General features: G+C 42.4%; 1 protein-coding gene across 1 annotated transcript in view; it reads right to left on the bottom strand.

Moving 5' to 3' along the window:
- TNR (tenascin R) overlaps positions 1–18,494 on the bottom strand; it is a 425,227-nt gene that overhangs the window by 191,828 nt on the left and 214,905 nt on the right. The window contains 1 exon segment of the mRNA NM_001261001.1: positions 6,203–6,303. The gene's annotated coding sequence lies outside the window, so the exon portion shown is untranslated.

Genomic DNA, 18,494 nt, shown 5'->3' on the forward strand with positions numbered 1-18,494 from the left:
CTTTCTCTTAATTTTCCTTCAGCTGCCTTGCATTTCCTTTTATACACTCCACTCCACTTCTCCTTTTCTTTTCTCCTGCCTAACTGCCACAGGCTGGCGCCACTCAAAGCCGCTGCTTAAGTGTGCTGGATGCCACATGGGCTTAGGAGATTTCTGACTCCTAGTTTCCTAGGAGCTAGGGACTGTGTCTAAGAGTGACAACTCGGGTACCACACTAGATAGGGCTAAATCATGGCCAATCAGAATCTTTTGGTTTGAGACATTGTATGTTCTTACTCATAAGTGGGAGCTAAGCTATGAGGACGCAAAGGCATAAGAATGACACAATGGACTTTGGGCACTCAGCAGGAAAGGGTGGAAAGGGAGTGGGGGATGAAAGACTACAAATTGGGTGCAGCATATACTGCTCGGGTGATGGGTGCACCAAAATCTCACAAATCACCACTAAAGAGCTTACTCATGTAACCAAATACCACCTGTTCTCCAATAACCTATGGAAATTTAAAAAAAAAATGGTTTTTTTAAACAGAACTTATGCAAAACTATAATCTGTAGGCAAAAAAATTAATTTAATACAATATGTAGTACTGGAGAAAAAAAAAGAATCATTTGGTTTGGCATGAGACAGAGAGGTTAACCTCAGGGATGTAAAAAGATGCCGAGAGAGAGAGAGAAAAAAAAAAGCTGTTATGAGGCCATTTAGGTCCACACATAAAGAAACTCAATCACAAAATTATCACTACTGGTTCACTTGTTAATGACGTATTTGTTAACAATATAGATACTTTCATTTGGGGAAAAATCCGGACAATTTAAATTTGCCTTTATGACATACCAGCGGATAATTTTATAAAGCTTTTTCACTATAAATATGGGTCCTGCTTGTGATCAATTCTCATCTGTATGTTGGAAAACAATTTCAGTAAGTACTTAGCTTAATCAATTTGTATCTGCACATTGACCTTCGGGACTCTGTGCGTGGGTCCCATCATGCAGTGTGCTCTGCAATTCTCTGTCTCTTTAGACAGCATATTTCTCAATATTTGTACATAGTTTTCATATTCAATCAATGCAATCATCTGTTCTCTACCTTCAACCACTTCCCTTGACTGCGGAGTTGAGAATCCAGCAGCGCCTCTGTCACTTGTGTGTATTAGAGAACACTTGTTTACTATTTCCCCGAAACCTGAAGAACTGCAAAGATAGTGGGGCACTGTGGGATAGCAAAAATAATGTGAAAAATAAAAATAAATTTATAAGCTTGTTTACACAATTATGCAAATGATGAGCACTTATACATGGCTGATTCCTCAATTATTCATGGTTTGAAGCCCTTGAAAATTCAATTCAACTCAATAACCTTTTCTTCAGTTGTTATTATGAGCAAGGTACTGTAATTTGAGGAAGGGGAGACAAAGATACAATTTGATAAGGAACATTAGAGAAATACACAAATGACTGCAATACAAGTTGAATAAGCACAGTAAGAAAAAGTACAATACATGCTCTGAGGGTTTAGTGCAGAAGAGATAACATCTGTTTGGGTGGATTCTTGGAGAATGGAGGAGATTACATTAGAATCCCCTCTTCTCCATTCCTAGCACAGGTTATTTTGGTTGAGGTCCTTATCTCCTCTCATCTGGACTATTAGAGCAACTTCCTATCTGATCTCCCCCTCTAATTGCTGTTTCCTGAGTGATCTTTCTAAAGGCAACGTGATTATATCACTCCTGCCTTTAAACCCTTTATTGTTTCCATTGTCTGCAAGAAAGGGTTAAAGTTTCTCAGGATCTCCACTCAAAGTCTAAATGTCTGTCATTCTGTGAGGCCTCAGTACTCCTTGTCTCCCTGCCATGTACATAGCGCCTTCTACACGTCATGCTGCTTGGGCCCCATGATCTCAATGACCTTGCCCATGCTTCTCCTCCTACTGAACTGGCCTCCCTCTTCTCTCTTTTTCTCATTTCCTTTCATGGGTCCCCCATTTGCTGGAGAACTTCTTTGACACTTTCCTTGCTGCCCCCTCCTGCAAGACAGGGCTGATGATTCTCACCCTGCCTCTCTATAGTGCATAGCCTCACCATCTCACTGTCACACTGTAATTAGGCGTGATGGAGGCATGCCTTGCCTTCCTTGTAAGAGTGTGTCCTCCATGTGTTCAGAGTCCAGACAGGGTGTGGCACCTAGTATATGCTAAATGCATGTCTGCCGAATTATGTTGAATTTGTTGCACGGGTAGGTAGGATGCATTGTTTTCCATAGGATTCAGGGATGAGTAAATGGTGAGAAGTGAATGTAGAATGTTCTTCCCTGGAATCCAGGACAAGAGAAAGAGAGAGTGAATAAGGAAATCAAGGGAAAGTTTTTTTGTTTGTTTGTTGTAATGGAGACCAAGTCTCGTTTACAAGCAGAAGAAAAAGAACTTATAGAGAATGAGAGAAAATGCAAGTAAGGAAAGGAGAGCAATGGGTGGATCAGGCTATAGAGGAGAAGGGTAAAGAAGAGACCAAGGACTCAGTGGAAGAGTTAGTTGTGGCCAGGAGGAACCCTTTCTCTCCAGAGACATGTCAAAAGCAAGTTGGGCAGGATGATTGCACAGAAGCATTCTGAGAAGGAGAGTGAAACTGAGCAAGCTCTTTCTGTATGACTCCAGGCTTAGTGAAGGAGGAGGTGAGTTTGCATGTAAACTGCCAGTTGATGTATCCAATGCCATTACATTTTGCACATGTAAACTACAAGATGTTGAGAGCAAACACAAGTACTAGGAAGGTACTTGGACAAGCAGTCACCTGTTAGATAATATGGTCTTAATGAAACCCTTGTCACAACGGCACGGAATGCTTAATTTCCTGAGAAATGGGTGGGCCAAGGCATGGAGGTTCTGCCAAGACCTCCTCTGATACTCCTCTTTCCCCTTCCATAGTGATATGGTTTGGCTGTGTCCCCACCCAAATCTCATCTTGAATTGCAGTTTCCGTAATTCTCACATGTCATGGGAGAGACCTGGTGGAAGGTACTTGAATCATGTGGGCGGTTACCTCTATGCTGCTATTTTCATGATGGTAAGTGAGTTTTCCTGAGATCTGATGGTTTTATAAGGGGCTTTTCCCTTTTTGCTTGGCACTTCTCCTTCCTGCCATCATATGAAGAAGGACATATTTGCTTCCTCTTCTGCCATGATTGTAAGTTTCCTGAGGCCTCCCAACAATGCTGAACTGTGAGTCAATTAAACCTCTTTCTTTTATAAATAACCCAGTCCCAGGCAGTTCTTTACAGAAGTGTGAGAACAGACTAATACACATAGGAAACAGCCACTTGGGCTCTGACTGATCAGAGGTTTGGCACAGAGTCAAACACTGCAATTCTGGAGTTGTACTTTGCTGAGCCTCCTCAATCTGGTTTTATCACGCAGCAAAGCAGACATTTACACTCTAACTGTAGTTTCTGATCAAAGCCATAGTTTAAATGGATTATAAGTAATTTCCTCCTGAAGTCCCTCAAGAGTCCCTGAAGTCTGGGGTGAATTTTGGACTGGTAGGGCCAGTGCAGGAAAAGTGGGTTTGCCCACAGCTATGCCCAAACCCCAGGTCCCCTCCTTCACCTACCTGGCTCCTTGGAGTCCTTAACATCCCTCCAGGGGAATATGGTGGGCAGTCATTCCCCACCCGAGTGCTAATGCTCAAGGGTTAAGCTCAAGGTTTAGCTTCTCTTGAAAGTCTGTAAGAGCAGCTACATTTGTTGAACATTTCACAAAGAAGCTTAAATTCAGGGATACTTCTTTCATGACCACCCATATCTAGAAGGGCAAAACGTGTTTTTAGGAGTTTCAAGATTTAATTCTGGGGATAGCCAGGTGCCTAGTTTGGTTGGGACAATATAGCAAGCAGATAACTCAGTTTATTTGTTTGTAAGAATATATTTACCTAAACATTGAACCATCTGTTTATGTTTACTTTTGCTTGTTTTTTCAAATTCCTCTTTCCCACTTTGCTTTTATTTTTATAAAATCTGACAGAAGGGTATTAAGTTGAAAGGCTATGTCTATTTGGCTTGATAAGTGTGTTTTTCCTTTTTGGGAGTGAACCCACCCTTAAGAGTTACAGAGTGTGCTGAACATATTCATAAAGTGAAACATTCATATTTCTCACTATTTTACATTATTCTCTGCCAAAGTCAGGTACTAACAGCATTAATATCAAAGTAAATTGCTAAATAATAGCTGCTCAATAAAGGTTATTGTCTAGAACTGAAAGTTATCATAAGGTGTAAGGGTATAGAATGAAGCTTTTCCATAAATTATCACAACTGAAAGATAGAACTCTGTCCTGGGCCCCTTACCCCAAATTACCATTTTTTGAAAGTGCATGATCATGGAGACATATCTACACACAGAATCATAGACTGTTAGAGATGAAGGGCACCTTATGGACACACACAAACCCAGTTTTAGGCTGCAAAATGGGAGAAAATAGTACAGTACTTCAAAACCTGTCTGCAGTACAGAGCAGGCTTGAAGCTGGGAGCTCAACTCCCCAAATATCACATTTATCTCAATTTGGTAAGAAGCTGAAAACCTATCTGGGACCATTTAAATTCTAATGTTATTAAGGGCTCATCTAATCAGCTTTTAAAATAAGCTGCTTCGAATGCATGGGAAATGAAGGTGAGATAGAAGCAGGCAAGCAAGGCAGTTCAGGCCAGCCTGTGAGCACCTGGGTTTGAATTGCCAAGGAGCCATGAGGGGACCTGGCTGCCTACCTATTTGGTAACCCCTGCAATTCCAACACCAAGCCATGCTAGTGAAAAGTGATTTGTAAATGTGTGGGGGAGGGGACTAATCTGGACAAGCTCTGTTCTCCTGTGAGGTGGTTCAGATACATGTGACAAGCTTGGCCGGGAAAGATGGACTACCCTCTGTGCCAGGAGGTGACTTTGAGATTTAATCAGCAGGGTTTGTCAAATATTCTTTTATCCCAAGTGCTTTCCCTGAGCAGAGTGCAGGTCAGTAAAAATGTCTCCATTGTAATACACTGCCAGTGATGCTTTCGTGACAGGCGCCATTAGCTGCTGGTACACCATGGTCCACCTTCCAGCTCTGCTTGGTTGCAGAGAACTGGATCTGAACCAGCTGGTATCCTAGAAGCAACAAATTAACCAAGTCTCCCTTAAGTGTGAATGGTTAATAGCCAGTGTGATGTGATAATGCCTCTTGTGAACTTGAATGTCCAAAGGTGTTTTAAATGGCATGCAGTACTTTGCAGTCAAGTGCCCCCAAGGGAGGCAGGCTGCCGCTGAGGGTGTTCTGGACCAATTCAAACACGGGGCTTCAGAAAAGACTTGCCTTAAGTCTGCAGAGTAGCATGATGGAAACGGAGACTGCAGTGAGTCTGAGGAAGAAAATGAGCTCCTGAACAAACTTTTCTGAACAAACTTTAGCAATTGTATAACAGAGAGAGAAGACTGGTGGCCGTATTATTGTTTTGTACAATGAAAAAGGGCCACACTTGTTTGAAAAGTTCCCAGTTCAGTATATCAAGCTTGAGTACCATGGAAAGTTATTAAAGGAGCAAAATATTCACTGTGCCTGCCAACTCTGTGAATCCTAACAGCCTTCTCCTGTGGACCATTTTTTAGAGGTTATTATTTCAACCTGAAAATTCTTTAGACATATATATGTGGTATGAAAAAGGAATTAGGAAAGCTTTTAAATTAAAGGAAATAAAACGACAGGTTTTTCCTCCAGCCATATAGTTATGGATAGAGATAAAGAGATGGATATTTTTTCATAATACTTTATTAGGGGTTTTGGAACTCCAGAAATTTTAGAGTGAGACTGGTGAATAATTTAGCACTGATTCATGCAGGCCCAGTGCAGGCACGGGCAGGCTGGGAGTCAAGTCTAGCTTCTTGGAGGGACTGAGCACAGTAACACACTTTTATTACCAACCGCATCATGAAATGCATTCAGAAATATTTTATGAGAAGCCAAAGCCTCGGTACCCGGTTTCTCCAGCTTTTTCAGAGACTGCATGAAGCCCAGAGGAGCTAACGCTGTTGACCACCTCATTTCAAGGAGACTAGCCCCCAGGGTGTTGTTTCAATAACAGAGGGTCTTGGATCCCTGGGAATATGCAGTTACTAATGAAAGCCTCAAACTGGCCATGGGAATGATTAATGATCAAATGTTCACAGGAAATGGTACCTTTCGTGATGGTGTCCTCGATGTTTTCTCTTTACTGCACGTTCTTTAATCCTAATTCCAAAAGAAACCTGCCCTCTATGAAGTTAAAATGATATAGCCACCTGAAACAGAAATAAGGGAGGGAAGAAATATATTAATGGTTTCAAAATAAGAAAGCCTGGTTTCCTTTTTATTCTAAGTGCCACATCTCCTTTAAAATAAATTCGTATGTGCACCATGTGAATTTCCAAAGCAAAAAAAAAAAATTGTTGCTTAGTTGCTTCTTCTCTCCAGAGACTTTCATTTATTTCATTGATTTTCTTTCATTCATCTCATAGTTTTCAATAAAAAGGTAAATATTTGAGGTAAACAAATCTATAGAATGATTATAAATCCAGAAATGTGCTTCATGTCTTTGAAAGTGGCTGTAATAACATGCTTAGCTGATCTGATTATGATAAATGCTTGGTACTCCCTCCAAAAAGCCTTCTATACAAACCTCTGCTCCCCAACCTGACCCCCTCTTATGTCCTTAATGTCCTTGGCACTCTAAGCATTCCTACGTCGTGAAAGTCTCCACGTACTATAAACCTCTTTATGTGTGCCATGCTCACTCTGGACTCCCAAATTTTCAGGGTCAGAGTCTTTGACTTGCTCACTGCTTTAGTTCCTGTCCCAAGCACAATGCCAGTGCATAAAAGTTCAACAAAGAAGGAATAAATACATGCAAAACAAAGAGTCATTCTCCCAGGTTAGAACAACCTCCAACAGAAGCAGTGGCATCAATTGTTAAGTGAGAGGCTTCTGAGTAAGCACATTTGTTAGCCTCTGTAATCAGGGGTCCTACACAGATCTTGGACCAGACCTCCACTACAAAATTTCCAAGGATGTGTTGACACAGTTGGTGGCTCGATAATTATGCCTTCAAGGGCTTGCTTCTCACAAACCCTGCTAAGTCTTCTCCAAATGGGACGCTGAGCCTCAGGGATATCATTTATAGATGACTCAAGAGGATGGATTTGCAAAAATCAGGTGATGTCTGAGAGAGGAAGAAGCAGGCATTTGGCTGAGGTGCAGGCTTGCTTATTTAAGACATTTGTGAATAAATTAACCTTCCCTGGAAGACCTCATGAAACCTCAGAACTGGAAGAAGTGTAAAGATTATTTAGCTCTGGAAGGGCAAACATTTTCCATCTTGAGTGAATACTCCAGTGCATCCACTGTGGCTGCCTGGAGAGTGGGGACAAGAAGAATTCTGAGGTGGCATCACAGGGAAAGAACTGGTCATCAATGGGTTTGCCAGGGTCCAGGACTGGGAGGTGTTGCAGGTGATATAAATGCCAGGTATTTTTCTCTTCCAATTCTAATCTGGCTGCTCACCAAATGGAAGAATTGCAGGTTCTTTGGACAGTGTAATTTAGATGGTAGTTGTCCACAAATTGCAGCCTATTTGGGGGGCAGATAGCTCTGAGGCTAGAAAATCTCTTCTTCCATGGAATTACAACTCCCCCTCCTGTTTGCTTCCATCCGCTGACCTTTCTTTTCCTCATCCTCACCTGTGAGGTGCTGACTTCACTCTCAGAAAGCTGGTCCAATATCTTTTGAACCAACTACATCAAAAGTCATGAAAAATATTAGGAAAATCCCCTTCACTTGAGTTTATTAAAAACACTGAGTACCTTTGACATGCTATTTTATTGTTATCTGTTTCTCCAACTAGATGTAGGCACAGTTGTTCACTCATTCAACTAACACGTTTATTACATTTTAAAGTTCTTCATTTGATATTCCTAAAATTATAAAAGTGACACATGCTTATTATAATTCACAATAGCAAAGACTTGGAATCAACCCAAATGTCCATCAGTGACAGATTGGATTAAGAAAATGTGGCACATATACACCATGGAATACTATGCAGCCATCAAAAAGGATGAGTTTGTGTCCTTTGTAGGGACATGGATGCAGCTGGAAACCATCATTCTTAGCAAACTATCACAAGAACAGAAAACCAAACACCGCATGTTCTCACTCATAGGTGGGAACTGAACAATGAGATCACTTGGACTCAGGAAGGGGAACATCACACACTGGGGCCTATCATGGGGAGGGGGGAGGGGGGAGGGATTGCATTGGGAGTTATACCTGATGTAAATGACGAGTTGATGGGTGCAGCACACCAACATGGCACAAGTATACATATGTAACAAACCTGCACGTTATGCACATGTACCCTACAACTTAAAGTATAATAATAATAAATAAATTTAAAAAAAATAAAATAAAAAAGTTAATATAAAAATGTATGCAGAAGATGCTAATCATTTCCCCCAATCTCAGTTCCTTAAATAACATTTTAATACACTGGTAAGTATCCTTCTACCCTGTCATAATTCCCAGGAAACAGCTTGAGACTGGATATGTACACAGAAGGCTTACTGAGACTTAACTCCTGAGGGCTATGACACCCGGGGGAAGTACAGGAAGTGGAACTGACCAGAGGGAACGTTGGAGTTGTCCTGCATTGAAAAAGGACCCAGGTCTTTGGGCCCCACATGCACCCGTCTTTGGCTCTGGGCTGCCCCAGGGAGAGGATGGGCAAAGAAGCTCTTTTTGGCTGATGGTGATGCCTGAAAAGGGACTCAGCTGTGAGCTGTCAGCAGCCAACGCTCCCAGCAGCTGCAGAATTGAGTGCCTCAGTTGGGTGGTGTCTCAAAGCACCCAAATATACACCCTCCCTTTTGCTCATTTAAACCTAATTATGCATATATAACAGATATATGGGATGTTTTTGTTTATCGTTTTAAACTGAAATACTCTGCAACTTGCTTTGACTTAACATACAAACATCATCATTTTTCCTCTAATTTATTTATGCATACATACACATACTTTTACAAGATTATATTATACATGTAGAATTTTTAGTGCACTTTTTTTTCGCCATTGCTTGCGTCTCTCTACCTCCTCTCCTTCCCTGCACCATCCACATTACCTCAGCCCCTGTGTTGGCAGCATGGAGTACAACCTTTTAGACTTCCTTTCACACTCATTTAACCACATATATACATATGTGAATGTAGATATGTGCACTTATTTACTTTTTCAGTCATTGGCAGCAACAATTTACTGAGAGCCTTGTGAGTACCCAGGCCCATGCCAGGCACCGGGAATATGAGGAAGAGGATACAGCCACCACCTGCAAGGAGCTCCTGTCTTTGAGGGAGAGGGACGTGGGAACTTGTCAGGGAATGCACCTCCAAAGTGATTGAGAGGACTAGAACTAAAATGCAGGGCTTCTGTATTCTAGTCCTGTCCTCTTTTCCACTTAACCAGTTTTATTTATTTAAACAGGTTTCCAACTGTTGACTGAACAACTGCCAAACTGAACTGGAGTGTGTGTGCCAATCTTCCTGAAGTCATTACCATGCTAGCTCTGATAGAATGCAGCTCATTGTGAACCCCATATACTGGCCCTTGTGATATCTTACCTCACTAATAGGTCCACTTAATTTGATGAACAAGTCCTACAGCCCTAATATCACACAAAGGCCTTATCTTAAGATAGATTCATATAACTGGTGACAAGGCAAAGGATTATTATGACAGCCATTCTTGAAGCTGATGTGTCACAATGTAGTCACATATTCCTGCAACAGCAAGTTCTAGAGGCAAAACTATTAGCTGAGACAAATATGGGGTACAGGGCTCATGCTCCCAAATCCTTTTAACTTACACAGTTTCAGAGGGACCCAACGGAGAGGGGAAGTGACACCCCAAGAGACATACACGAGAGTAAAGAGCATGCTGACCTGACCCTCCAGCAGCTTCAGCAAATGGATGTGCTCTTTCTGTCCACACTGCAACCTACTCATTTACCTGCATGTCCCCTTTTCATGTCCAGCATTATCTGGGGTCAACTTGCAACAGCTCATCTTTGGAAAAAATTTCCTGTGACATATGTCTGGAAAATGTACATTGTATTTTCCTTCCTCATCAAGTGCTGACCCCTCTGTAACACAGGTGAGTTCAGCCATCTGAGGGACTTAGCTTGGACTTCGTAGCATGGGCTCCATGCCCCTGATTGCCTTGGCAAGAACTGAGGATCTGGACAGTCCAAAAAGTGCAGCCCAAAAAGTACAGCCCAAGAGACTCTGTTGACCTCAATCACAGATTTTTCTCCAGAGCTTTGTGTTTTTGTCCTCTTTGGCTTAGGTGAGTCATGGACTTTAGAAGAAAGACACCTGCTGGGCCAGGTAAGATCCAACAATCAAAAACTGCAGAGGTTTCAGACTTCACAGTAACAGTTCATTTTGACATGCAGTATAAGCTTTGTTGCTTGAAAGGTTTTGGTTGATGTACTACAAATTGCTGGAGATGTTCCCGTAATGGCTATTTGATCCCAAGGATGCTGATCAGCTATAGACAAAATTGCCCAATACCCCAAAGTATGGTCAATTCATTTTGTTCTCAATTCTCACAGCAGTTGGTTGCTGAACAATGGATCAGATTGTGAACAGCCTTCAAATTGTACTTAGTCATCTTAATGTGAAAATGGGAAATTTAGGCAACTGTTGGTGATCTGACCCATATTCTGCTTCAGACTCACAAAGTTTCCTACCAGGAGGGGTCTTGAATGGCTGTTATTTCAGACTCCTACTTTCAGGCATACAAATCTGAATGTTTCTTAGAAGGATTTCTCTGACCCGCTGGTATTGGCAAGGCTTTGCAATTCAGCAGAGTGTAAGAAGTTCATGAATTCTCCATTTATCTACTGACGCATAACAAATTACCCTAAAACTCAGTGGTTGAAAATAATAAACATTTATTATCTCATAATTTCTGTGGGTCAGGAATTCAGAAGCAGTTTATCTGAGTGGTTCTGGCTAAGGGTCTCTCATGAGGTTTCAGTCAAGATGTTGAAGGCTGCAGTCTTCAACCTGGTAGGAATAGAGGATCTGCTTCCAAGATGACTCATTTGTGTGATATTGGTCATTGCAGAAGGCCTCAGCTTCTCCCCATGTGGGCTGCTACAAGGGTTCTTGAGTGTCCTTACAACGTGGTGGCTAACTTCCCCCAGAGTGAACAATCTGAGAAAGTGCAAGGTGGAAGCCACAGTGTCTTGTAAGACTAAGCTCACCATCATTTCTGCAATATTCTACTGGTACACAGGTTAGCCCCATTTAATGAGGGAAAAAGCTGCAGAAGTGTATGAATGTCTTAAAGCAAGGATCAACTGGGGGTCATCTTGAAGGCTAGCTGCTACAAATGCTTTCCACTTTTGCTTTGTCAATAATGGTAAAGACAAGGAAGAAGACATTTCTCTTTCTTGTATCTACCTGGAACAACAAATGAAAAGTGTAACATTTAGCTCAAATCCTAGCTCCTACCAGCCACAGACTTGGAAAGGAATTTACTGAAACCCTCTAGCACTTATTTTCTTATCTGTAAGGTGGGAATAATAATATTTCTTTACAGGGTTGCTGTGAGAATGTGCAGCAGAAGGAAGGAACTCGAAACTTGTTAGTTCCTTTCCCTTCTCTCACATTCTTTCCTCTTGGGGTCATGATGTAACAACTGAATGCTGTAGTTAAATGGCTGGTCCTCAAAGTCAGCCTTCCTCCCCACTCACCCGACACCACCCTGTTTCGTAAATCCTGGGAAGGGCTCGGCCTTGGCTGTTTAGGTTTCTCGTTTCCTGAGGAAGATTTGCTGAGGCTTAATAAAATCAGGATGTGTGAGAGACACTGAAGTTCTTTCATGTCTTAATTAGCAGTTAATTAAGTGGAGGTGCTGGTGTCTGGAATATCTGACAGACAGATTCCATAATTATCTTTTATTATTATTACTAAGGAAAATATGATCAGGGAGTTCAAGTTTTCCCAGAATCTCAGGTTTAATTGAATGACCCAGTGGAGGATCAAAATGAACAGGCTGCCCTTTCAGCATTGTTTTATTAAAAATATTTTGAAATTCAGTGGTCTCTTGCACGCAGGAGCTTTGTTGGTGATCTTTAACTAGGCCTAGAGGAAGCTTGGTGTGCCACCTCGGGGTTGCAGGGTCCCTCCAGGAAAGCACACAGTCACACTTTGATGACTGCACCAGCAGCATTTTATTAACACCCCGCTCCTCCTCCCAGGGAAGGTCTTGGTTTGGAGGTCAGAAGACATTGCTTTAAGGTCTGAACTAGAGAAGAGAAGAGAGGTGCTTTTTAAATGTTGCCTTAATGATATTGGCCTCAGTCTTTCAGAATTTTCATCCAGGAGGTGCAACAAATGCCTAATTTGATATTGGTGACTCAACAACCTCATGCTCACACAAGAGCAATGGACCATCCTGGCTGAGGCTGGCCATGCCTGGAGGACTCACAGGGTTTTGGGTGTCCTGAGGGATGTTGAGGAAAGCAAGCTGGGGTCTGCCTCCCTTGTATGCTGAATTCGCATGGGGTGGACTCTCCACAGAAGTTGTTTAACAGTGACTAGACAAGCCATTCTAAGCCTTCAGTCTTCTAGAGTTTCCTTGGGACAGCTGAACATATGTCAGACTACCTTCTCACCTCGGAGAGAGCTGCACAGTGTCACTATCCACACACAGGTGTGTCTTTGTGCAGATGGCATCACACCTCCTAGATTTAGTGCTACCTCATTCTCATGATTTCTAAAGGGATTATTTGGATGAGTCCTCACACACTGCCCAAGTGCATCAGGGCTCTGACCCAGGTGTCTGGCAGGTTCTAAGTGGTGTCATTTGGTATCCTTTATCTAGTTAGCAATTTCTGTTATTCATAATTCAAGATTCAGACAAGATCATTCATCAGGTCTAACAAGAGATTTGAGATCTGTGGGACAGCTGGTACTAGAGGGGCTACAGGATTCTGGCTTGGCTTCTGGGCTGCTAAGGTAAAGACTGGATTTCCCTGCCTATAGTGGCTGATAGATATGGTTTGGCTCTGTGTCCCCACCCAAATCTCACCTTGAATTGTAATAATCCCCACATGTCAAGGACGCGGCCAGGTGGAGATAATAGAATCATAAGGGTGGTTTCCTCCATGCTGCTGTTCTCATGAGAGTGACTGAGTTCTCAGGAGATCTGATGGTTTTATAAGGGGATTTTCCCCTGTGCTTGGTACTTTTCTCTCTTGCCACCATGTGAAGAAGGACATGTTTACTTCCCCTGCCACCATGATTGTAAGTTTCCTGAGGCCTCCCCAGGCCTGTGGAACTCTGAGTCAATTAAATCTCTTTTCTTTTAAATTACCCAGTCTTGGGTATATCTTCATAGCAATGTGAGAATGGACTAATAAAGAGGCCATGCTGAGAGGAGCAGAAGCCCTTTTCTAGAAAGGGGCTGCATGTAGCTTCTGGCCTGTATTTGCGGTGCTTAGAGTTGGCTCTTTGCTGAAGTCCCTGATCAGCATTCCCTGTTCCTCAATGTCCCTCTAAGTGAAGAAAATACAATTGAATAATCCTACCTGCAGCAGATTCAGTGCATGAAAAATAGATTAGCAATGAGCTCCATGTCTCAACAGTTAAACCACTATACCAAGTGTTAACAGTGGCTCTCTCTGGAGGTGTTTTTAAATCTTTGTCTTTTTTTGCTTAATCTGTATTTCCTAACTTTGCTATAATGTTTATATTTGGCTTAGTAATGAGAAAATAAATATTTTAAAATTTTAGAAAGCATAGAATTTAGAAAGCATTATTTTATGAAGTTTTATAGCAATGATTCTTAGCCTGGGGTTCACAGAAGGTCCATGAACTTAGATGGAAAAAAACTGCATCTTTAAGTTCACCAACCTCTAGCTAAAATTTAGGAGCTCCTCTAATTTTAAATGTAGGCAACAAGTCACAGTAGTATCAGCAGAAGCTATAATTTTATCACCAGTAGAAATCACAGATATTTTTATATCTCATTACAGTTGTTGCAGATATGTTGAAATATTATTTAAGCTTATTACCAACTTCAGGATTACAGTAGTTATTAGACCTGCCAGCAGATCTTGTTATTTACTGTGTTAATAAAGAAACACATATATTACTATGCCACAAATTTGTTTTTTGAATATTTTGATAGTGATATTTGAATTAAAAATGCAGTTTCCTTTGTAATCTTATATATTTTATTTTATACATTTATACCATTATTTTGAGAAGGATTCGTGTGCTTCACCAGGCTGGTTGAATTTTTTCCATGCCATTAAAAAGAGTCAGAACCCTAGCCTTGGGGAGGAAGAAATGGCTGGCATCTGTGGATACTGCCTTGGCTAGGGCCTGGGTGTCCTGAGCACTGCCCTGCAGAATCCTTACGAAGAGTTGAGGAGGAAAGTTCCGTCATTATCCCCATCTTACAGTCAGGAAACTGAGACACAAAGCGATTGTGTAACTCTCTCAGGGTCACTGAATTTCCAAGTGGCCGAGCTGAAATGAGAGCTCAGGCAGGCAGGATCCAGATGGCCTCCTTTGTCCTTCCTTCTGTTAGCACCACAGATGAGTCAATATTTAATGTACTCCTTCATGTGTTTGTGTGAGGCGGGGTCATCCACTGATGTCTGGAAGTTTGAGGGGGATATGTTTGACCTTCCCAGCTAGAATACAAATAACTCAAGGGCAGCAGTGTCTGGGCTAAGTTTTTTTGTTCATCTCTTCCAGGCACCAAAGGAAGTGGAATTAAGGAATTCCATTTCTCTGAGCACTAGGATAATTAGCAAATATTATAGAAATTCAGTCATTGAAGGTATCCCCTGACTCTCAATTCATGTTTGGGCCTCATATTGGGAGTGTACTTCTTGGCCAAGTAGGCCTATTCTTCTTGGAATGAGCCTTCCTCCAAGCCAGGAGTGTCCCTAGCCTCCACTCTGCCTCTTCCCCGCTCCACCTTCCATTCCCACATTTTTGCCCACAGCCTCTCTGCATCTAAAGGAAGCAGGAAGTTCGGGTGGCCAAAGCTTGACAGAGACAAATGCTTCATTACCAGGAGGCCTCAGTGCATGATGGTTAAGTGATCACCAAACCTGGAATGCCACACTGGAAGTGCACCCCTTGGAGAGCACTTAACGGGCCTTAATTGTATTTGCTAGCCATCAATCACCAGGGTAATTTCCTGTCTTAAGACATGTGCTCTCCTCAGTGACAGAGCCAAAAATGAGGCCAAAAAGGGAAAGAGAAAGCTTCAGACTGAAGGAGAGTTCTGGTCCTCTCTTCACCTGATATAAAGCCCTTCCTTGCCCAGATGTGGACCTAGGGAAATATTTCTTCTCTCCTCTAAATGGCTCTCGTAGGGCAGGTAATTGCTTACTCAGTGCTTGGCTGGCAAAGTTGTGACCTTCAGGAGCAGAGCCTGAGTACATTTTTTCCTGCTGGTGGCTCTCAGGCCATCCTCCAAGGTAGTCAGTTCCCTCTCAAAGGATCTGACTTGAGGGACTGAGGTGACTCACCCAGGAATCTCTGTCATCTCAGAATAAGTTCAATTTTAATTTGCTTGATATTGTCACCTCCCCTGGATCTGCAATTAAGAGGGATCAGTTGCTAGAATGATAAAAGCTTGACTTGCCAGACATTTGATGAAGGACTTTGGGTTAGATTGGGCTGTGAGCCAAAACCCTTCTGTATCCCCATCAGTCAACATGAGAGTGGAGAACACAGGACTCTCAGAGCAGATGGCACAGATAGCACCTAAGTCCCTCTCCCTCGTCAGGGGCCTAGCCAGGCACCTGTGTGGACCAGGGTCTGCTTCTGGGACTGTGAACTGGTGGAATGGTGCAGAACTGATGGTGGGGAGTGGTTCCAGTTAAACAGGAAGTGGATCCAACTAAGAGTCAAGTGCAAATCCAGTGGAGACATGATTGCCATTTTGAGTGGGATAATTCTCTTTTGGGTGAAACTCTCCAAAGTCACAATGTGGAGAAGTAGAGTATTTCAGAAACCTGAGAATGGGCAAAATATGGGAGATAAAGCTGGAACTTAAGAACTTAGTGCATATATCAGCAGGCCAGGATATTGGACACAAGGTCAGAACAAGGCACAAGGGGTTCACGGGCCATGACCGTGGCTGGGGTGTTCACAGTTGCTCTGTGCAGATGACAACCTGTGGAAAATGGGAAGGGGAGGTACGTCAAAGCGGAGAGTGACCAGCTACAGTGTGACTACAAGGCCACTGTCCTTTGGGCTACAATGGTTTGAGTAGAGTCTCAACTTAGCAGAACCTGTGTTCAGGTCAGAAAGTTCCCTGAGAAAAAAATGTTTGAAGATATTTTCCTTACAGTTCATTTCCAAATATGGAGGTATAAGAGATTAATCCAATGTGGAGTGTTGATTGTGGGTTAATACAAAGTAGGCCCTGGAAAATGAAAATATATTTTCTTTAGGCAGCACCTGGGTCTTCAAAAATTAAAATTCTATCTAAAACCTTGACTTCTTGGGATTATGGTGTGATCCAAGGTTGTTGTGTAGCCTTATGTTTTAGAGTACACTATTACCATAGGGGGTGAGTTGATTCCTCTTTGGATGAGACTGTCCAGGGTGCTGGAGGTGGACTTCCATCCCTGGCCTCCATCCATGTTGTGTTGGTATGCCTTCTGACAAGCATTTTGACTACCAACAATATCCATCCACACACACACATTTCCAAATATTCCCAGGGTGGGAGGGAGGAGGCGGGCAAGATAGTCTCTGGCTAATCCAGCTACTTTCTTGGCATACAGGAAGGTTGCTGATGCCCCAGATGTTGGGATTATGCTCAAGAACTTGAGGCAGAGGCTTGAGAGCCTCCTCAGACCCTGAGATGTCAACCTAGTCAGAGCTGGCCAATTCCCAAGTGGTGGAATTTCAGGACAAGGCCATCCTCATGGGGGAAGAGAAAAACATGCTTTCAACAGTTTCACCCTCTTACATTTATGTTTGAACTGATATTGTGAGATCCTTGAAGACATACATAGTGACTTTTTCATTCTAGTCTCCCCAGTCAGTGAGGGCCTGATGAATATGAAAATATAGCCTTGAAAAACAACAGAGGCATGCTCCCAAATAAAATCACACTCAGCTTTTCACAATGCAGTCAACTGTTTGCACAGTTCCCCAGGAAAAGAAAAGAGAAACAAACAATAAATTACTGATCACTTATTATCAGCAAGAGCTAAAAATTGCTGGAGGTAAAGAGAATAATAAGAAATCACTACTGCTATTGAGAAAGAAGCTCATAGTCCATGGAGAAGACACAGTTATGTACACCTGGAGAAATATCCACGTGGTTTTGCATCAAAGGTTTAATGGAGGTGTAAACAAACTTCCTGGAAACCCATGTGTGAAGTCTGGGAAGGCCCCCTGATTCCAGGGGAGAGGAATCAGATGAAGATGGAAGTGTCAAGGTTCAAAAATGGGAAAGAGTATCTCAGGCAGAGAAAAACAGCTGTGCTGAGACCTGCTGGCTCTAGAAGTTCTCTTGACCTGGGATCCATATACTCAGGATGAAGTTGAAGGGAAACACAGACCCTCTCTGATTTGCCTCATTGACTTTCTAAAGAAACCTCGTAGTTCCTTCCAGGGATGTGCCAGAACCGAGAAAGCATATCCTGAGGCCACGCTGTTGTTCATGCAGTGTGATTGGAAGGTCTTCGCAAAACCCTCCAAATCTCTGTTTCTAAAACTCACACATCTACCTTTATACCTTTATGTTATGATTTGCCCTTCCCAGAGATATTTGCATTCTAAACCAAATAATAAGTAGCTCACACTAGCTACTTATTAGCATAAACTAGTCTCATCAGTTATTGGTCTGGGACACCCAGAGAGAAGAGGGCCTTAAGGACTGCCATGGAGGACATCAAAAGGAGAGAGGAAAAATGGTAAGACCACCAAGAATAGAGATAAAAAAGACAAGTTGAATCTCTGTCACACTTTCTGTGCTTTTCCAGAAAGGATGGCAAAAGAGGCACTGACTAACACATCAGTCTCAGATGTAGAGTGGGGAGGGAACTGGCACTGTTTTGGCTTTCAGTTTTTGCTTTTGTAGTCAGACCACATTATTGCCATAGCAATTCCCTCATCAACTAATCCTTCCTCTGAGCCTGCTAACAAGTGCCATCCTGATAACAGAGGCTCCATGTGACCTCCCTGCATTCAGAAGCTGTGGGAGAAATCTCAGGCAGGGATTCACCTTTCCCTACAGCTGAGCACTGCTGATCACACTCCCAGAGAATCCTTCAGCTCCAGGGTTTGACTCAAATCTTTGAATGGTGATGCCAGACTCCCAGGAAGGACAGATTTATCAGAACCTGGGGATGGTGAGGGGAAGGGAAAGGTTTTCAATTTCCTTTCAT

Source organism: Macaca mulatta, chromosome 1, assembly GCF_049350105.2.
Source record: "Macaca mulatta isolate MMU2019108-1 chromosome 1, T2T-MMU8v2.0, whole genome shotgun sequence".
Lineage (NCBI taxonomy): Eukaryota > Metazoa > Chordata > Mammalia > Primates > Cercopithecidae > Macaca > Macaca mulatta.